The 22,953-nt window shown below is 40.0% G+C and overlaps 1 protein-coding gene across 2 annotated transcripts in view; it reads left to right on the forward strand.

Annotated features, from left to right (window-relative positions):
* The window catches only part of NKAIN3 (sodium/potassium transporting ATPase interacting 3), a 375,006-nt gene that overhangs the window by 328,135 nt on the left and 23,918 nt on the right, over positions 1–22,953 (forward strand). The window lies entirely within an intron of this gene.

The raw sequence follows: 22,953 nt of genomic DNA on the forward strand, positions 1-22,953 counted from the left end.
TCTAGTAACTCTTCTTTTTTCCCTTTACTTCTTCTTTCTGTCCATTTTCATCATGCAAATAAAATAACCTTAGGAAGTAGGATAAGATAACTATTAATGCCTATTGCACATCAGTCATGTTAAACTAGCTAAGCTGGGCAGAAAACAAAACTGAAGTCATTTACCTAAGAGAAGATAATGTCTTCATATGTACTGCACCAACCAAAATTCATTCTTCTTGCTAGTCCATCACTTTACAAAGGAAAGATATTTTAAATAGATGGAACTGGGTCTGTAAAGCACTTTACTGGGACAAAGGATGCGTTGTACTAATAAGATGTTATTAAAAATATGGGGAATGCATGATAAAAGAGTTGTTTACCTAGCTGCTTATTTGTCAATATCTTTTTTTTTTCTCTTTCTGACTGTAACTCAGTACCTCAAATGATGCCCACATGCATTAAATCTTTCTTTGAATTGTCTTCCCCAAGTAGGAGTTCTGCTACAGTAGGGATTAGTTTTTATATAACATGATACAATAATTGTTTTCTGCACAGCTCACCTGAGGAAGTTTTGGATGAAGTAAACACTTTTGGGAAGTATTTGGGAGATACATAAAGCTGCAACTGACAGGAAACCAAGCTAGAAATGCCAGTCAAAATATCTCATTTCCCAGGGTTCTCTACAGACAAACAATCAGAGAAAATTCTTCCTGCCTGGATATCTTGCCTTCTGTAATGCAGATAGGATATGGCACAGGTACAAAGCAGATAGCATAGGTATATATTGAAAAGAAAATATAAGAAAATATAGTAAGGAAATTGCATTTATTTTTAGTAGTGTTTACTGCAAAACTTACAGCCTTCTTTTCTGATAAAAAGATAAAACAATAATTATTTTCCTAGTGTAACCTCTTGATCTATCTTTGAAATCTAAGTTGGTTACAGCTTTCAGGAATTTTTGTATTGAAATGTTGCAATTACAAAATACTGTCATTCTGTATCATAGAATCATAGAATCATTTAGGTTGGAAAAGACATTTGAGATCATTAAGTCCAAAAGTTAACCGAGGACCACCAAGGCCATCGCTAAACCATGTCACTAAGCACCACATCTACATATTTTTTAAACACCTCCAGGGATGATGATTCCACTGTCTCCCTGGGCAGCCTGTTCCAGTGCTTGACCACCCTTTTACTGAAGAAATTGTTTCTGATATCCAGTCTAATCCTCCCCTGGCACAACTTGAGGCCATTTCCTCTTGTTTTGTCACTTCTTATCTGGGAGGCTTATCCCCACCTGCCTACAACTTCCTTTCAGGTAGTTGTACAGAATACTAAGGTCCCCACTGAGTCCTCTCCAGGCCAAACACCCCCAGCTCCCCCAGCCGCTCCTCATAAGCCTTGTGCTCCAGCCCCTCCACCAGCTTCGCTGCCCGTCTCTGGACACGCTCCAGCCCCTCAATGTCCCTCCTGCAGTGAGGGGCCCAAACCTGAACACGGCACTCGAGGGGCGGCCTCACCAGTGCCCAGTGCAGGGGGACGGTCACTGCCCTGGTCCTGCTGGCCACACGGTTGCTGACACAAGCCAGGGGGCTGTTGGCCTTCCTGGCCACCTGGGCACACTGCTGGCTCACGTTCAGCCGGCTGCCGACCAGCACCCCCAGGTCCTTTTCCTCTGGGCAGCTTCCCAGCCGCTCTGCCCCAGCCTGTAGCGCTGCGTGGGGCTGGTGTGACCCAGGTGCAGGACCCGGCACTGAGCCTGGTTGAACCTCACACACTCGGCCTCGGCCCATCGGTCCAGCCTGTCCAGATCCCTCTGCAGAGCCTCCTGCCCTCAAGCAGATCAACACTCCCCTGAAAGCTTGGTGTTGCCAGCAAAGTTACTGAAGATGCACGCAGTCCCCTCATCCAGGTTGTTGATAAAGATATTAAACAGGACTGACCCCAGTACTGAGCCCTGGGGAACGCCACTTGTGACCAGCCACCAGCTGGGTGTAACACCATTCAGCACCGCTTTTTGGGCACGGCCATCCAGCCAGTTTTTCACCCAATGAAGAGTACACTTGTCCAAGCCATGTTTCTCCAGGAGAATGCTGTGGGAGATGGTTTCAAAGGGTTTAGTAAGGTCCAGGCAGACAACATCCACAGCCTTTCCCTCACCCACTGGGTGAGTCATCTTGTCATAGAAGGAGATCAGGTTGATCAAGCAGGACTTGCATTTTATAAACCCATACTGGCTGGGCCTGATCCCCTTGTTTTCCTGCACATGCCGACTGATGGCACTCAGGATGACCTACTCCATGGTCAGGCTGACAGTCCTGTAGTTCCCTGGATCCTCCTTCCCGCCCTTCTTGTAGATGGGTGACATATTGGCTAACCTCCAGTCTTCTGGGACCTCTCCATTTTGCCAGGACTGCTGATAAATGATGGTATAACACTACTGTTTTTTCAGTATAATAATCATTCCTGTTTGTAAACTGTATTTTAGTCAACTAAATCTCAATAAATCTATATAAACCTATTTGTTCAAAGTTTTCACAGTAAGAACCACCATTCAGTAGTATTTGGATGAACTATGCAGATAAGAATAGGATTTTTAGCAAGAAACTATCCAACCTACGTTGTAATTGTCACTTCCCCACTTGCTGTAGCTCATATTGCTATTATTCAGCATCTTTCTCTGCTCTCTAAAAGGCAGTTGGACTATAGTTCAACATATTCTAAGGTAAGAACTTTACCTTTTAGTACTCTTCAGCCAAGCTTGGAAAGCACACCCATTTAATTTTACATACACTTTCAAAAAGGCAGGCAGGTATGCACTGATGCAAGAGTAGGACAAATAGTCAAATCCTGATCCTTAACTGGCCTTTTGTTGTACAGCTCCTCTTCTCCAGTTCCCCCACCAATAAACACTGAGAATCAAACTGTTCTTGAAAACAGATTTGTCAGATGCACACACAGAGCCAAGGACTTCTGCTTCCCTTTTACCTTCCTTCACCACCTTCTTTGGACAGCTGACAGCCTTAACTCTGCCCTAATGCTATTTTTTGCAGATGGTCCTGAGAAAGATGATGCAGGAAAAGATGTAAACATGGTCTCATGTCACTCCTTTGAGGGTCTAGACCAAAGAGAAACATAGTGCCTGAGCTTTGTGTTCATATTTCAAAACTTAGAGCATAAACCAAAATATAACAACTCTCCTATCCTTTATCAATACCATCTTGTAATCAGATCATTCCTGATTCTTAGCCTGGATTAAGATTGTCCACCTTCTTAAGTGATTAAATGTCTCTGTAGATACATACAGGACATGGCAAACTGCCATTTCAGGCTTGGATGGAATGTGTTATTTTCCCAGTTCAGAAGGTGATCTCCATAGCTTGCACAGTATTTTTAGTACAATACACATATTTCAGCCATTCCATGTAGCTTTTAAGGTTGAAGATGTTTACTGTTTCATGGTGATGATCCGTTTAGCCTATTGGGAAGGTAATATCCCATCCACCATCAGAGAATAATACCACACACCCCCCTTATTTCTGTTTTCAGCCTTGGACAGATTTCCTGTGTGTCATATTTCTTTCACAATAATTGAATCTTGCCCACGCAGTAGCCAGCACAAAACCTGAAGTGATCAGATTCTGCTTTGCATCTCGTCTGCTCCTGTTATAGCTGTCAGACAGTTATGCTCCGTCTAGATTTGTAATGACTTTAATGATGTTTTTCATATATTGGCCTGAAAAAAGGCAGTTCAACTGTCTTAAGATTTTCCCTTACAATGGGGACTCACAAGAAGTATGAATGATTATTGACACACTCAAAATAATCTTTCATGCTGCTTTAAACGACTAATGAGAAAACCCTCGAGTCTTTTGATATTAGTAGATGTTTCATATTGTAATTGAATTTGAAAAGCTCTGTTAAGATTTTTATCCTCTGACAGTAACTTATTATTTCTAGAATAAAATTGCTTGATAAGTAGTTTAGATGGCAGCAGTCTGAAGAAGCCCTTTGCATTTAATCTTTCTATGAACAATGTGAGCTAACAATACACTGTAAATGCAGTCTCCCAGATCCAGAAGTTTTAAGGGAGCGTGTAATTTAGTAACATAAGCTTTCCACAGAGGTCATGTTTTCTAGATGTTTGATCATCCTTATATTTTTCATCTGAACTTCCTTTAATTAGTTCTCATCTTTGCTGAAGGTAAAATCTCCAAAATATACACAATCTGTCCATCGATGCCTTACTGGTGCTGTGTTCTAAGGCACTCCTGATTCACCTTGAAATCCTGTGGAACTGCTACATAGCCTGCTGTTCGCCCTGTTCTGTCTTCGAGTACTTCATTATTCCTACTTAAGTCTACTAATTTGCACTTGGCCTTACTGAATCACATCCTATTTTTTCCAGACCCTTTGTCAGTTTGTCAAGATTATTTTAATTCTAAACTTGTCCTCCATGGGACTTGCAACCACTGCCAGCTTGCTTCTATCTGGAAGTGTAAAAGGAATAGTATCTCTTCAGCTAAGCAGGTGACTACTGAAACTACTGGATAGTACTGGACTAAGGTGGAATTCTACAGAGCCCCATTGGCTACTGTCTTGTAATGTGATGGAGAACAAAATGAAGTTAGGGATATAATTCTGTGTGTCCTCTTTTGCTTTTCATTGTGTAAAGAGATAGGGACAGTTGGACTTTCTGATCTTCAGCCTGCTTTGAGGTGAGCTTACCGGGGCTAGTACATCAGAATTTCTTCAGTTTTCTGATTTATGTAAATGATCAATAGCATATTCTTCCTTATTCTTACCTGAGTTCTTCATTAGTGTCAGTGGCATTACTTCACTGACCACAGTTAATTTTTCTACTGAAGCAGGGAATAAAGAAAAAAGACACTGGATTTTTCAATCATCTCAAGGCCATGGTTCTGTATTCATTCCCTTGAAGGCAATGCCATTTAACATAGCCAAACCTCACATCCAGCTGCTCAACCCCATGCCTTTTGTCAGCTGGAGGAGATGATTGCATAGCTGCAGTGTGCTGCTCAGCTGATGGGTGACCTGCCCATGCTGGAAAATAATTACTGCTGCCCCATGCACCTATAGCCTCAGGGTCACATCACTGAGGACTGTGACAGCTCACTGCTGAGCTCACTCTTTATTACTAATATGCCAGTGAGTATTTTCTGTTACGCTTTAGTCTCTTTTTTAGTTGTATCTTGTGTCTTGACCTTTCTGAGTTTGTCCATATACACTTATGGTTTTATTTTATATTTGTCTCTGGTAATCTGTATGCAGGTCATCCAAGAGACCATTACTGTGCCAAACCCATCACTTTCTCTGCTTCTCCTTGGAAAAGTTCATACTTTTTCAGTGAGTGTTGTTCCAGTCAGTCTGATTGCTTTCTTGAACTTCTCTTTCTGATAGACCTGTTTGCTCCTAGAAGCAGCCTTCCCTCCCGGGTCACTGCAGTCTGATTCCTGGGTGTTTGCTATCTTTGTTCCACTGCTCTCCTCCTAGAATCATTATGTCCAGTAGTTCACGGTTTCTGTAGTGCAAGCTGACTTTCCACTTATTGCTATTTCTTATAAATGTTATCAGTTTTATTCACTTAACATAAAAAGGAAATCTGACCCTTTCACAGGACTTCCTGCATGAAAGTGAGTAAGATCACAGATTTTAAAGTTTTCTTAGTATCAGTTCTTACCTCTAAAGGAATATAAGGAATAATTACATTATTTTTTTTCTTCATGGTGATGCAGACTTAGAGAAACCATATAGAAGACAAAATTAATATGTTCTTAAAACAAATAATATTTATCTAAGTATATTAGAAGTTTAAAAGAAATATTAACAGTTATTAGGTTTGCATTGAGTTCCCCAAATTGCTAAATTTAATATTTTTTAAAAGTTATATGAGAGTTTCACAAGCTGAAATTGTATGTTCGTTTTCCATGTAGAACATTGTCTGCTCCATGACAATCAGAAATACTTCCAATTATAGAAGAGATTACTGACATTTTAGCATTTTGTTACACAATAATTTATAATCCTTCAAAAGCTATTTTAAGAATTTTTTCTTAACTTTATTTAATACATTAAAGATTTTTAAATAAGTTGTGGTTCATTTGTATTTTAATTTTTTCAACAGTAAAGATGCACAAGCTAATTTCTGTCTTAAAGAAACTATGCGGCAATTATTTCTTTGTTTAGATTGATTTGTGAAATTGTATTATACTGTTTTCTTTAATTCACTATTTAACCATTCTGAAATACTCCTGTCACTTTGGACACAGTCAAGTGCCTTGTAAGTATCTTCTTTAACTGTGCTTGTGTTTATGATCCATGTTGCAATCCGAGAGGAACACTTATTCTATAAACTTATTATGGATTTTGTTGAAACATTTAGCAAACAAATAGGAGCCTAAGCAAACATATTATTAAGACAATTTACTCCAATTCAGCTAATGGAAAGGTTGGAATATATGATCAAATCAAGACTACAATTAAGACTGAGTCAATGAACCAGTGAGTTCAGTTTCTCACATCATCCAGCTAATATGCTATTGGATAACCAGATTGAATGCTAATGGAAATAATGATCTGTTATTTCTTTAGAGTCCATTTTCCTTCCTGCTTAAGACCCTTTAAAACAAGACCCTAAGACATTTTAGCATAAAGACATAAGGAGCCACAGATCCCAGTTTAGGTACAACTTACATATTAGTACTTTGGCTGTTGAGTATTTCCCAGAACAGAGATGTCCCTTGGCTCCATCACAGTAAGCTATTTTACTATTTCTCTCTTAAACCTCATTCTTACCAAATAGTACTGGTTTATTTGCTCTGTTTCTCTTTTCAGAGTAACATAGAATCTTTCCCCTAACTTAAAATAAATGAAGGTCATGTTCAGCATAATACGAGGTTTTGGTTGATAATTATATTTAAATACTTCATGTACATATAATTTAGAGATTAAAAATCTTTGTTGTTTAATGCTGGGAATTTTTGAATGTGTCATTTTGTAAGCACACACATTTTCCCATGTACACGTGTAAAGAATGAGCCATATCACTAAGAAAATTCAGAGAAAAATTAAGGAAGAATGGGCTTTAGTCAAGCTTGAGTCACAGTTGTCAATATCTTGAAACAGGTAGTGGGAGTTCACCTGAATGAATATGAGATCTTTAGTTTTAGTAAACTTACCAAACTGCCTTAACTAAATCCTCAGGTCACTTGCCTTTTTCTGGAGAGCCTAAATAGAGAAAGAGGGGGATTGAATTTTGTAGGGCAATCTATAAGAAAATAAGATATATAATAAAAGAACAATTTTCTTGTAAGTACTCTTCACTTGGGGGTGGTTTTCTCAGGCCAATTTTCAGGACCAACTAGTTGGTATTCTGGATTATGAATACAGTTCAGTCATCTCCCACTGGACAGAATTCTAGGCCTTTGGTCTCAAAGCAAAGTTGCTTCTGTGTACAGCCTTTCATGTCAACATATCTGCTAAGCTGACCATGGATGAACTAATTTTACAACAATCTGAAAAGTACAAAAGGCTCATTGGTTATTGGTACTCGGAAGACTGATGTCAGTTTTTCAGAGAAGGTTGTGTATATGAGTCCCACAGTCACCTAAATAGTACTTTAGAAATGTAATCTTTAACGGAACACATCTCTCCATTTAAGAGGGCTTTTTTTCCCCCTGCAGTTGTTTCAGTTCTTAATTATTAATGCTTTTTACCAGCAAAGTTTGGCTGGCTGCTGTGACTTTTTGACTTTTTAAAGACTTCAGAACCAAATCCGTATTTTGAAATTTGTTATAGCCAATTTACTCATAACTAAACAATAAAATATTTCCTGGCCCAGCTCAAATCATAACCCGTATTTCTCATAATTAATAAAGTTGCAAGAAAATCTTGCATTATGAACAGCTGAGAGTAATTCTAGAAAACTAGCATGATAGCTGAGCTTCATCAGATCTATTCTCAATATTTTGTCTCTAAACTGGAGGGGTATGGATTTGACAGATGGACCACTCAATGGATAAGGAATTGGCTGGATGGTCACACTCAGAGAGTTGTAGTCAATGGCTTGATGTACAAGTGGAGGCCAGTGACAAGTGGCGTTCCTCAGGAGTCAGTACTGGGACTGGTGCTGTTTAACATCTTTGTCAGCAACACAGACACTGGGATCGAGTGTCCCTCAGCACCCTCAGAAAGTTTGCTGATGACACCAAGCTGTGTGGTGTAGTTGACAAGCTGGAGAGGAGGGATACCATCCAGAGAGACCTTGACAGGCTTGAGAGGTGGGCCCATGCCAACCTCATGAAGTTCCGCAAGGCCAAGTGCAAGGTCCTGCACATGGGTCAGGTAAATCCCAAGCACAAATACAATCTGGGCAGAGAATGGATGGAGAGCAGCCCTGAGGAGAAAGACTTGGGTTGTTGATGGATGAGAAGCTCAATATGACCTGGTAACGTGCACTTGCAGCCCAGAAAGCCAACCATATCCTGAGCTGCAGCAAAATAAGCATGACCAGCAGGTCAAGGGAGGTGATTCTGCCCCTCTACTCTGCTCTCGTGAGAGCCCACCTGGAGTACAGCTCTGGGGCTCCCAACGTAAGGACACGTGTCTGTTGGAGAGGGTCCAGTGGAGGGCCCTGAAGATGATCAGAGGACTGGAGCACCTCTCCTATGAAGACAGTCTGAGAGAGTTGGGGTTGTCCAGCCCAGAGAAGGAAAGGCTCTGGGAAGACCTTATAGCAGCCTTCCAGTGCCTAAAGGGGCCTGCAAGAAAGCTGGAGAGGGACTTTTTACAAAGGCATGTCGTGATAGGACAAGGGGGGATGGCTTTAAACTGAAAGAGGATAGGTTTAGATAAGCTATTAGGAATAAATTCTTTACTGTGAGGGTAGTGAGACACTGCAACATGTTTCCCAGAGAAGTTGTAGATGCCCCATCCCTGGAAGTGTTCAAGGCTGGCTTGGATGGAGCTTTGAGCAACCTGGTCTAGTGGAAGGTGTCCCTGCCCATGGCAGGGGGTTTAGAACTAGATAATCTTTAACGTCACTTCCAATCCAAACCATTCTATGATTCTATGATTCTATGATTGATTTTATGTGGAAGTATCTAACTTTATGTCTTCCTTTTCATCTGGAGTAGGTAGCATGCCTAACTGAATCATTTCATACGGATTCCAAAATCTGAATAAAATCAATTAATGCATTTCAATTCAACAAATAATGGGCTGAAATTATAATACATACGTTAAGCCTAGAGGTAATATATTGATCTCTTTCCCATTGTGTAAGTTAGACTTCCATACTTCTGATTTTCCAGCAATGTGATTTACAGCTGAATTTAGTAAATGTAAATAATAAATTGGCATATTTAATGCAGCACCATGAGTGCTTAAGTGCGTAACTTCTCCTGGCAATATTGCCTGGGATTTCCTGGGACAAATCTGCTGTAGCTGAAATCTTGTTTTAAATAGCCTTCAATGAACATTTTTTCCCTGAATATGCCTGATCAGCTTTTGACCCATGTCTCACCTCTCCAGCGTGTTCTGGGCATTGAGTTCTGTGGTTTAATTCTGATTTGTGTGGAAAATGTCCTTCCTTCAGTTGGTGATGAAAGGCAACCCCTTAGCCTGTGATCTGATAATTTGGTTTCATTTTCCATTGTTCTTATATAACAAAAAGTGGGACTAATTATTTTGTATTCATCGTTTCCAAGCCATTCATGATTTTATTTTTTTTCTATAATTCTGTCATCAGTTGTATGTCTCCTTATTCTAAAGCCACCCATATCTTGATTATCTTTGACACCTTTCTCTTACTTCTTCTGATTCAACTACTTCCTTTCTGAGATGAGGAGACAGAAATGTGCATAGCACTGAGGATGCAAGACACAAGGGATTTGTACAATGGCATAATGATGTATTCTACTTTCTTTTCTATTGCTCTTCTACTATTTGATTCTCCTTTCTGACTGCCAATGAGCACTGAGCTGGTGTTTATAATGAACTATTCACGAGTTTTCCAAGAGGTAATAAAAAATTTAAAGCCTATTGCTATATATGTGTAGTTATGGTTGGTTTTCCTTATGTACATTACTTTGCATTTATTGACATTGAATTTCAGCTCTAATTTTATCACCCAGTCACTCAGTGTCATGAGATCCATCTGCAACATTCCACAGTGGACTTTTTATTTTGCATTTTCACCAACCTTGACTGAGTTCCTCTCTCTATTTCCCAGTCTTCCATGAATACTTGAAATGCTTAGGGCTGAGCATGATTCTGTGTAGAGCACTACAGATAACTTTCCCCACTGTGGACACTGGTCTACTCATACACCATTTACATATCCTTACACTCTGGGGGTGCTGGTCAGCAGCAGGCTCAATACAAGTCAGCAGCGTGCCCTGGCAGCCAAGAGGGCAAGCCACATCCTGGGTGCATCACACACAGCGTAACCAGCCCATCACAAGAGGTGACCATCCCACCGTTCAGCGTCGGTGCGGCCTCATCTTGAGCACTGTGTGCAGTTCTGAGCCCCACAACTAAAGAAGGATGTGAAGGTCCTTGAATGCGTCCAGAGGAGGACAACAAAGCTGGAGAAAGGGCTGGAAGGCATGTCCTGTGAGGAGCGGCTACGGGCTTTGGGCTTGTCTAGTTTGGAGAGAGGGAGGCTGAGGGGCAACCTCATTGCTCTCCACAGCTTCCTGAGGAGGGGGAGTGGGGAGGGAGGTGCTGGTCTCTTCTGCCTGGGATCCAGTGATAGGACACGTGGGAATGGTTCGGAACTGCACCAGTGGAGTTTTAGACTTGACATTAGGAAGCATTTATTTACCAAGAGAGCAGTCAAACGCTGGAACAGTCTCCCTGTTGACGCCCCAAGCCTCAAGCCTGTCAGTGTTTAACTGGCATTTGGACAGTGCCCTTACATTTTAACTTCTGGTCAGCCCTGAATTGGTCAGCCAGATGGACTCGATGATTGTTGTAGGTCTCTTCCAACTGAAATAGTCTAGTCTAGTCTAGTCTAGTCTGTTCTACCCTATCCTACCCTATCCTATCCTGTTCTATTTTTGTATGAATCTATGAGATTGAGACTAATCCTTTTTATTCCATGACAGCATATAATTCTTAAAAAGGTGTGATTAGTAATCTGGTCAACAAATTTTTTGAGGTCTAAGTGCTCTGTATAATTTGATCACTTATCCCCCAAAGGGCTTTAACATGGGACATGGGTTTCCCCTTCCATTATCTTTCATACACCATTCTGTGATGTTTGTTATATTGAGTAATTATAGTTTATGCCAGTTTTCTTATTACAGGAGTCAGAGTGCTTCTCCTTCATTTTCCTTCTGATGAAAATTGGCTTTTGTAAAAGTTAACATTTCAAAGAATACAGAGAGTTGTCAATAAAATAGATCTACCTGCGTTTCCTTGAAATGAGCTAGCTCTACTTCTGCTCACAATATAAGGGTATTGTAACACCAGGGGGAAAAGTGCCATAAAGTTTAACCTCCCCGACATTTATTCAACTAGTCCATGCAGCACTGCGGGGTTTAGTAGGCTTAAATTTATTTGTACTTGCAAGGAAGCAAAGGAAGAGGGTTCAAGCAAACAGCCAGTCCAACAGAAGCAGAGGAACCCTAGAAACGTCCTCCAGATGTCCAAAACTGCCTGTTCTGGTGACACGTTCAGCCTCCACGTGTATATTAAGGTTTCTTCCAAGGACTTAGGACATACTCCTGAGGTCCTGGTGTCCCCCATGTACAGCAGGGAGATTTCTTGACAAAGATCTGTCCCAGCACTGGATGCAAGAAGTGGGCTAGCATATTCTCTGCCTGACTTCCTCTCCTTCAGGCTGTGTAATTCAGAGTCTGTCTTCATGTAACAACAAGACACAAATAAGCACCGTCACCTATATCCTAGATTTCTTCAAATCTGAGCTTGTTTTCTGGAAAGTAACTCTACGTACTGTAGCCAAAAGCTCAGTCTGGGTGAGCCAGAGTCATGGAGCCCAAAGACACTCTTCCAGTTAATACATATCTCTGGTCAAGACATATTCTCAGGGCAGCAAATTCTGCTTTGGCTCCTTTTGCAGTTGCTTTTACCAGGTGCAGACTCCCTTGCTGCATTTGCATTTCTTTGTAGCAGTAGCCTCACAGCCGGAGTTAGGGCCAAATCTGCCTCCTGTTTGCTAAAACATCCTGACAGCTGGCTTTAGGGCGAAACATTTGCTGCCACCTGTACACCCAGTACATGGGGGCACGGTCACCAGCCATGTAGAGATGCTTATGCCAGTTTTGTACTGACAGTGGGAGACAAGGTCCTTTCCAGAATAGCTCCAGTGTAGCTTCTGTATTTGCATGCTGCCTGATTACAGGCTAAGCTTAGTCTCGTTGGAAAAAGAAATATTGATTTTGGGTGCACCCTGGGCTTTGGGCAGCAGAATCAGACCCAGGTGAAGGTACAGGGAGATAAAGGGGGATGCAGCATCAAGTGAAAGCTGTTGGTAAGAAACAGGAGTGAATAGGACACAACATACATACGAGGACCATATACTGCAAGCAAATAAACCATGCCAGGGGGATGTGGTACAAGAGATCACACTGGGTCAGATATGACTGGAGAAACAGCTGCTGAAATTCATTAGGCACTGATAGAAAGCAAAGCTTCATTGCAATTCTTGATAGCTTTTCTGCCCAGTGGGAATCCCTCACAAAAGCCTTTTAGCACACAGTTTAACTGGGAATACCTGAGCAAACTGATAACGTTGCTGCTTTTATGGTAGTCTTGTTTCTCAGATACCCCAGCAGACTACTCCACAAAGCATTATAAGGATGTATGTGTGTGTGTGCGTGTGTGTCTTTATGTACCTCCATCTGCACATTCAGGTAGCAACTTGAAGGAATTAAACAATATTATCCATTGTAAGAACAACTACAGAGGGAAAGATATCCATAAAAGAAAACCAATGATCAAACAAGGGGTTTTCAAAATGACCTGCATTGCTATTATAGTTCTTTGTGTTGCACAGTTTTAGACATTACAGCTGAGTGAAGCGACTGCTGTGTTACCTGCCAAGCACATAAATCCAGCCACATTTCTGATTATAGTATTGTTCCTTCCAAAGAGCAAAACCAGTTCAACCGTGGCTCAAAATCAAGTAATTTGTTGTGTGGTTTGAATACAGCAGATTCATGCACAAGTGAAAACACGCATGTGGTAGATCATCTACTAAATATCTCGTTAGATGGAAATTGATTAGGAAAAACAGTGATGATCAAGAAGGAGTTTCATCTCTTCTATCTATGATAAACTATTGTTCATCACTGTAGTATTTCAATGGGCACATACAAAAAGGCAAAACAATATCAAAGTCTGGTGGACATAAAAGTGATTTGTTTCTTTTTTAATTTTCAAAAATCAAAAGCCATCATCTGTTTGCTTGTTCTGTCTTTTCTTACCTTCTTAAAAATGGAGGTAACCTTACTTTGCCAAGAATAGACGTATTTATAATCTGTAGTCCTCGAAGGAAGATAAGATTTTAAGAATTTCCAGTGTATATTTACACATCAAAGAAAAAATATCAACATTATTATTTATTTTTGTTTTCCTTGTCTGTATTGAAGAAAATATTAATGTAAAAATAAAATTGAAATGAACAATGTCCAAAAATAATTGGTACCTGAGAACAGAGAGAAATACTGTATGCTGCTTTTCCAGCTCCCCCTGCAGACTAGACCGTAAGAAAAGTTTTCAGACAATCTGTGTTCATCCGTTCTGTTTTATATGAATTTCTACACTTGTGAATTTTCACTAGCTCTTGGTTATTATTCAAGCCCTTTTTTTCCCCGTGATTTAATTAGTGCTCGATCTAAGCTGATGCATGTCTTTCAGGCTTTGGAGCTTACTTCTGAGGTGCGTTTCTGTGTCTACCACTCCTGAAAATCCTCTCTGAGTGTTCCACTAGGGGAGCTAATATGAGCAGCCTGGTATAGGTAGAGATTAAATCTTACTTTGCAATTCATCAGATCATACAACATTTTCTAACACGAGCTAATATGATGGCTTATGTTTTATCTGTGGGTTGCTTTTGTTGTTCTATTTTTCCCTGAGGTATGCTCTGGCATAATTGTTGTTAGTGAAAGCTTTGCTTTTTTTCCATACAATTTTCAAGCCATGTTTATGGATTAACAGGAGCTAGAATAATCATGTGTTCAGTCTTAGCTATCATTACCTAGGTATTTAAGAAGCTTCTATAAAGGAGGTTAGACAATAGTGGGGATCAGACTGTAGTAATTCTATTCTTAAACTCACTGTCACCCCACTGAAATCTTGAACTAGTCATTTTTATTTCTGCGTCACAGTTTGTCTATCTTTAAATGGGTACTGCCTCGTGGTGATATAACAGTTTCATGCATATGTTATTTACATCATGCATGAAGGGAAAGAAGTGATTCAGTAGAAAATAAGTATTTCTTACAGATTGCAGTGCATTGTTGGAATTAAAATGCATTTTCTGTGTCTATTGCCACAAGGAAGTGGAAATAATACTCTCATTATGTGCATTCTGATCTAATAAGGAGGGAAAAAATATCTTTTGGCATTCTGTCAACAAAGGACATCTTTCATAATTGCAGTATAGGCAGTGGAAGAGTGGTAAAAGGAGTATTAGCATAAAAAATGGCCAAGATTTGCAACATTCTGCTGTTCTGAAAGGAATTTACTTTGGTACCCCCTGCATGCATAATCAGTTTGCCTGGGATTCAGAAACCTTCTCAAGTACCTTGTCACATGCCAAACAGATTTACATTGGCTCTAGTCACTGGCAGACATTTCTTTCATTCTTTCTTCTGATTTCGTTACAGCTTCCAAAGTGGTACATGAAATTTAGTGGAGGTGAAGTCATTACCTGATGGATACCTTGAAGAAACACTTCAGGTTACAAGACACCATCAAACCTGAATTTCTTTGCTATATCAAAAGAGGTGAAATGTCGTGTCATCTGCAAGTAGCTCTGAAATTATCCTTAACACTGAGAAGTTAAGGTAAAAGCAAATGAAAGCAGTTATTTAGAAGCTATAAAAACAAATAACAGAAAGTCAGGTTTACAGAAATGGGGACAAGCCCTCTTTCTGTCTGCTTATTTTAAAGTAAGATGTAAAGGGTTTTCTCACTCCCTGTTATTCAGCTGACAAGCTAGTCATTAACCTAAATATGAAAACTTTGACCCCATTCTTAGAAGAACTTTTATTTTCTTTACACACTGGAGGGAAACTAAATCTAGAGAAAGTCTTGCTTGTTTATCCGGTTCTTTTCTGATGATTTTGTTAAGAGTCTACTCAGATTTAGCTCTCCTTTCTCTCCCTCTTCCTTCTTACCACCCTCATCCCCTTCACTTTCCATCATTTTGTTCTTTAACGTTCAAGGTTTAAGGTTGGCTTTATTTTATACTATTGACTTAAACTGTATTCAGTTGAATCATTAACAAGCAATTAATAATTAATATATCACAAGATAAAACACTGTGTTCTAGCCAGTTGTGTTTAAATAATGTGTTCAGTGTTTTTACATATTGAAACTTTCATTTCATTCAAAATTAATACTTGGGTATCTATCACACAATAGACAGCCAAATAAGTAAGGATTAAGCTTGGGTTTTTCTTTTTCTTGTGTTGGGGAAGGACAAAGGTTCCCAGATCTCTCCTGTGGACATAACTCATCTGGAGCACTAGTATGCCAACCCAGTCTGTGAGGGATGCTCTGATGACATTATCATTAGGCTACCAGAGAATCTAGATTAAATTCTGTGACCTACAGAATTACACAGGAGTCTGGATTACACCATTTGTTCCAAATCCTTCATCTTTCTGTTGTTAGAATATATGATCTTTTTTCTAAAGGTCTGGCAGCAAAAACAAAGGAGGGAGAATAAGCCATAACTACGCTAAAGCAGGAGAGGGGGAGAGAGTATGTATGATATTTTCGCTTGTTTTTCTCAAGCCCAACAAAGCTGAGACACACCTCGACAGCATAACACGTCAGTCCTCCTTCTTAACGGGTAAAATCATTTTGGGCAACTGGGCAGTAGGGGTAATTATATGTTTATGCTGCTGGAAAAACAAATTCACAGATCTAGTGCAGGCAACGATGGTTCAGATCTGGGCCTGGAAAATTAGATTGTAAAATACAATTTTTAATTTCAAGATGAAGGGATGTTGTGGAAACCAGGATCTGAGAGCAGCAGATACAGGGTAGGACTTCAAAAAGCATGGTAGCTAAAAGGTATAGTCTTTTCCAGCATGCTTCTCTCCTCTCCCAGCATAGGTAGATGGCATTCAAGAATTACTTTCTGCAGTCTCAGCCAACAGCAACCTCTATGTATTTTAATAGACATTTTAGTGTCTCTGCTCACTTGTTTCTCCACAAACAACATAAAGCAAAAGTACCTGTAAGCCCCTGTCAGCCACCATTAGAGTCCTTTAACACATTTTAAGGTTTATTAGAGCTGTAGTCTCTGGATCCCTCCACTACAGCTGTAAACAGCACAGCTGGACTAGGTTGGCTCTGGGTCATGCTGATGAAATTGGTAGACAATGCCCCTGAAGCCTGAATTTTATTCAAGTCGAATCCCATAGATTTTAGGAAGATGAAGGAAAGAAAATAAAAATCCTTAGACAACATATACTTCAGGCATTGCTGCTACCATATCATGCTATGTTTTCTGGACATTTTTCCAGTTTTCTGTCTGCTTTTATGGTTTTAGATTTCTAAGCACTTTAAGGTTGAGGCTTCTGCTGCTACCACTGTAAAATATTGTGCATTTCATCATTTAGTTCTAGAAAACAACATACCTTTGAGGCTGCCTCTCTTTTAACTCACAAAATTACATTTCATTTTGAAAATGTCATTAGTTATACAGTTTTACAATATATTTCTAATAAAATTTATATAATCAAGCAGTTATAGTGTGTAATTATATACTGTCATATAATTGGATAACTATATACAAATATAGTATATAATCATGCAGTTATAGGGGATGGTTATTATCATATTACAGCTATATACTACTGTTAATCTTGATCCTGGTTCCTCTGTCATTGTCTTGAAATACGTGGAGTTATAATATCTTTGTGCCTGGTAATCATAGTCATATTTCTATCTTGCCGATTCACATATGCACACAGATACTGGGATAATATCCTGTTTCTCTTATGTATCTCTCATTCAGATTTAATGCTTTTCTGGTCGTTAATGGAAGAAAAGGGCTTTACAGTCCTCTCTGAAGAGTATTAAAAATGTTAGTGGCAAGTAAGTTGCTAAGAAGATGAACTACTCATGTTTCACTGTTGGCTCTCCTGAAAATGCTGATGATGACAAAGCCAAGCAGAAAAATTTAAATCAAAATTAACAAATCATCAATTTTAATCAAAAATATTTCAGTCTGCAGAAAATAGCCTTGATTTAAATAATCACTTCTAATTTTATTTTGCATTTGTCCTTGTTTTCCTAAAGAAAGGTTAATCCACATTAACTGGTAACTATTGAAATACATTAATTTGAAAGTAAATATACATTTTATACTCAGTTTGGTTCTAATGTTTAATAGGATGTATTCTAGCAATATTCATTTATTAAAGCAATTATATGTCACAGCATATATTTGCTCAGATGATTAGGTTTTTGATTTCTTACATGTTTTCATAGTTTCTTACAGTTTAATGATGGACAATTATACAATTTAATTTCACTTCCATTAAACTAGGCTTTTATATTTCATGCAGATGTCCATAGCTTAAGCCTAGAGATTGTAGTTAGACTAAAGCATTTAGGTCCTCTAGAGACTATACTGCCTGCACAGGAGAAAAATAACAGACTACTACTTAATTTCTACCTAAGGCTATCTAAGCAGAAAATACATTGTGCAGCAAAAGCCTTGATAATAGCATCAACATGGGAACATGGGAAATGTACCCATGTTCCACTAATAAATCCCTTTGTGCACTTCACACTGAAGTCTCTGCCAGCTTAGCCAAGGTGACAGTTGTTTCCCACACCCTGAGCCTGCTCATCGCCATGGTTTGGAGAATATAAGCAATATTTATCAGTGAGTCACTGAAGAAATAAGGCTTTTGGTATGAAAATAGTGGTGGTTCTGAAAATACTGGATGGCTGCGTCCGAAGAGTATGGCTCTATGTCCACATGGAAACCAGTAACAAGTGGTAACCGTCAGGGATCTATACTGGGACCAATGCTACTTCATATCTTCATTAAAGACATAGTGGGATCGAATGCACCCTCAGCAACTTTGCGGATGACACCAAGCTGAGTGGTGCAGTTGATATGCTGGAGGGGAGAGATTCCACCCGGGGGGACTTTGGCAAGATGAAGGAGTGGGCCGTGGGAACCTCATAAAGTTCAACAATACCAAGTGCAAGATCTTGCACCTGGGTCAGTGCAATCCCCGATATCAGTACAGACTGGAGGATTAATGGATTGAGAGCAGCCCTGTGGAGAAGGGACTTGAGGATTCCGGTGGATGAAAAACTATATATGAACCGGCAATGTGCACTTGCAGCCCAGAAAGCCCATTGTACCCTGGGCTGATATCATCACAAGCATGGCCAGCAGGTCGAGGTGATTCTGCCCCTCTACTCCACTCTTGTGAGACTCCACCTAGAGTCTTGCATCCAGCTGCTGGGTCTCCAGCACAAGAAAGATATGGATCTGTTTGAGCAGGTCTGGAGGAGGGACATGAGAATAATCAGAGAGAGGGCTGAGAGAATTTGGGTTATTTAGCTCTGGGAAGGCTTTATTTTGGCCTTTCAATATATAAAGGCGGCTTATAAGAAAGACAAAAAGGCTTTTTACCATGGTCTGTAGTGGGAAGACATGGGGAAGTGGTTTTGAATTGAAAGAGGTAGGTTGTGATTGGACATAGGGAAGAATTTTTTTTAAATGAGGGTGGTGAGATATTATAACAGGTTGCCCAGGACAGTTGTGGATGCCCCATCCCTGGAAATGTTCAAAGTTAGGTTGGATGGGGCTTTGAGCAACCTGACCCAGTGAAAGATGTTACTCTCCATGGCAGGGGGAGTGAACTAATGACCTTTACATCTCCCTGCCAAACCAAACCATTCTGTGATTCCATGAAATATCTGAGTATTTTATGTATTGTTTATTGTCTCCAGAGCAAGATGTGTACCTTAACCACTGTGTGGCAGGATGAAAGCAGGGGACAACAGCCTCTTCCCACAGTTTTCCGCTTGATTTTCTGCAGAGTAGCACTGGCAAGTGTCTTCTGAGATAGTTTACTAGACTGGGCTCTGCAGGCAAGACAGGCAGTCCCCTGTACAGTGCAGGGACCCCAGAAGGTTTCTATGCCTTGAAACTCAGCATTGTCAAGACAAGTCCACCTTGGAATCTACATTGCTCTCTGGATCAAACCAGAGGCTCCCATTTATACTTTCAGGGGCTAGTGACTTTTGATGCCTTGGTCATCCTATTCCAGCCACTTCGTTGGTCCCTTTGAATCATTACTGAAACTCAAGATGAGCAATTCTCCAGCTCATTTACATCGTATTGTCCTTAGTTATCAGGGAACACACATTTAAGTCTATCACTTGGTGCCAGGCCAATAGCCAACATTTTCAATATCATGAAACCAGGCAGTATACATCAGTCAGCTCACTGCAAATTGGCAATTAACATGATGGCTAGATGGGTTCACATGAGCATAACTTTATTAATTAAACAGCAGCTGGGTTAATCAAGATAGCAAAAGTAATTTGTTGGAATAAATATTTTATTAGTGTGTCCATCAATAAAGCAAAATAAGATGTTTTAATTAATTCATTTATAAAAATATTCACAGTGTGGTGGCTGTAATTCTAAGTATCTAGAAACAGGTCTCATCTGTAGAAGGGTATATTCCCACTTTATCACTTCATGTTAATTGTACTGTATATATCAGTTACCCAATTATAATTACTAGTATGTCAGTTACAAGCCAAACATTGCTGTATGCCTCTGAACAGCAATACCTGACAATTGATGCTGAAGGGTCCCTTTTCTTTCTTGTTGTTTTATTCTTTCAGAAATGTGCATTCTGCCATTTAATTACAAAAATATTTTCTTGGAAGATGGTGGTTTATGATACCTCCCAGCGTGATTAGAGACCTGATCTTTCTTTTTCCACTGGAAAAGACCATGAAATTGCGAGACGGTGGATGTATTTTTTTATTTCTCCTGGTATCAATAACTAAACAGATGGGGGGGAAATGGTGTATTTTAAAAAAAGTATATGCCATAAACACAACAGGTGGCAGTGATTTCTATCTAAGTGAGGAATATTTATCTACTAATGCTTAGAAAAACAAAGAAATACTGAGAAGCAGAGACGCTGCTGATATTGCAAGAAGGCCATAGATTAGACAAACTGTGTTTCAAACACTGAAGAGAGTGGGAAAATATTTACTTCAAGGAGAAGACCTGCTGAAAGAGCAAGGCGTAAGCTGTTAGGACTGTTAAAACATCAGGCTTGCCATGCCCCATACTTTTTGGACAGAAGACCTCTTAAAGTAATTTTCCCTGTTGCTTTCTTCTTTATAGTCAGGTGGTTTATTACATATTAGAGTGGAAGTCTCTTTCTGTGCTTTAATCACCTGTCCAACATCTGAAATGTGTGAGAAATTTGCTGGAAGCCCTCACGGATAGATATCTCATTTAATATGGATGTATATGCATTACACAAGTACATATAAAGAAGGAATGGCTTTCATAAAAGTAAAGGTAATTTAATACAGAATTCTAGTAAGAAGAAACAACAAAGAAATACATGATTGGGATATGGTAAATAACTCTAAATATTTGATCTTCCCTCACAAACACAAACCCATAAGCTGTACTACAATTAATTTTTATCTTGTTCATTATTTAATCAGCAGCTTTAATCGGTCATGTTTAGGTAAAAGAAACACACCCAAGTGGCTTACAAAGTCAAACTGCAAAACACGAATGCTGAACAAGAAATATTGTAACTAAACAGGTGTCATTCCCTCATGAAAAGTCACGTTTTCTGGTATTTGTGTGGTACTAATGCAGGGGTTTTTTAATCTATGTACCTCAAGTATGATTGTTTTTTTTTGATCCCTGGGAAGCCTTTGTATCATAATGCTTCACTTATCATACCTGAAAGATGCTCTAAACTGTGACATTCGAGGGCAAAAATGTGCTTAATCTGTCAAGGAGTCTGTAAGGCAGCGCTGGCCCTGGAGGTGCAGGGCAGCACAACCACAAGATCCCATTTTCAATACTAGCAGGAGGCTGGGCTCCTCTCACCCGCCCACAGAGTCCTCAGCTGGTAAAGCTGGGCTGGCAGGGAGCCAGCCAGCCCTGGCTCTAGGTCCCATCCAGCGGCAGGTACCATGACACAGGGCACAGTGTAGCTCAGGCACAGCCTCCTGAGAGCACCTCCTCCAGAGCTGCTTTGCGTTTAGCTGGCCCAGAGCATCAGGACAAAGTGGTGTCCGTCCACCTGACAGAGGCTGTGGCAATGCCACCCTAGTAAACGGGACCCGAAAACGAGCCAAGGAAGCTGCTGATCCTGCTGCCTGCTCAGAGCCAGAGGAACGCTGGATTCAACTCACTTTCCCGAAACACCAGCGAGGTGTTTGCCCTGGGGAGGCAGCCCTGACAGGACTGTGCCGCGGGGCTGTGGGAGCTCTCAGTCACAAGTAACTCAGCTTTAGCATACTGTAGCTTAATTCTCCATGGGGAAGATTAATCCCTTGGAGGAGGATTAAGCTGCAGTGAACTAAGGCCACTTTATTTCTGAATGGGAAAGGCCACACAGGGATTTAATGTACTTTATCTTATGTGCATTGATTTCACAGCTTTAGTTAATTCATCGTAACTTCCCTGAATTCCCTTGTGTGGACAAGCTTTTTGTCTGCAGAGAGGCTTTTGGAGCTGCTTGTAAAGCTCCTCATGCAGCCCAACCAGAAAGCAGGTTGGAATGATTTCTGTGCTTCTGAAGGAGCTTATACCTGTCTAGATACTATTAAATTACCTCTTTCTCAGATGGTTGATCCGTGACACCCTTAAAAGAACTATTTTAATTAGATTTTTTTGAATGGACCAGAGAAAAAGGAGTTTTCTTAAAACTAATCTCTGGGTTATTTTAGAAATCTCTTATGAACAGTCTTTTCAAGGCTTTCAGATAGCACGAATTGTGTACAGCTGCACAAACAATATTTTCTCAAGGATGGACGTGTCTGGGCAGTGCAGTTTAATAGGTTTCCTGGCCCAGTGGGATTTTCTTCTTCTTTGGTGGTACGCATAAGAAAACATTTTGTCTATATGGAAGGCAAATGAGCAGAGTTTCTATCCCCTGATCCTAAAGATCTTAATCCCTTCCTCTCAGTGGCACAACTGACACAGATCGGGTTGAGGAGGATGTTTTTGTGGAACCTTCTTTGGAAATAATGGTATGATTTTGCTTGTGTTGCCCTTTGAGGAAATAAGCCTGCTCATTTTTTGCATAGTTAATGTGATTTACTGATAAGCCCTTCTGATAAGGTATGTCCTGACGCTGATGAATCCTAACCCAGCTTTACTGTTCAGCTATATCGTGACACTTCACATACCAAATTAAACTTTTGCCAAACAGCTCTTCACTGGAACACTATATGCAGCACAAAACAACATGTCTTGCAGATTCCATGCAAGCTTTACTATGTCAACAAATATTTTATCTTTTTAATACATAAATTAGGTGCTTAGGGGGCCCACATTCATATGAACAAAGTCATGTGAAAACAGAGGCACTGAACAAACAAAGGAATGCAAGTAATAGATGAACATCAAGGTCCAAGTGTTTTCCACCAGTATTACTCAATAGTAGTATTCATCAATACTGATCTCAGTGGGACAGGGTGAGCAAAAGAGAGAAAGTCTCTT

Source organism: Falco naumanni, chromosome 3 (genome assembly GCF_017639655.2).
Source record: "Falco naumanni isolate bFalNau1 chromosome 3, bFalNau1.pat, whole genome shotgun sequence".
Lineage (NCBI taxonomy): Eukaryota > Metazoa > Chordata > Aves > Falconiformes > Falconidae > Falco > Falco naumanni.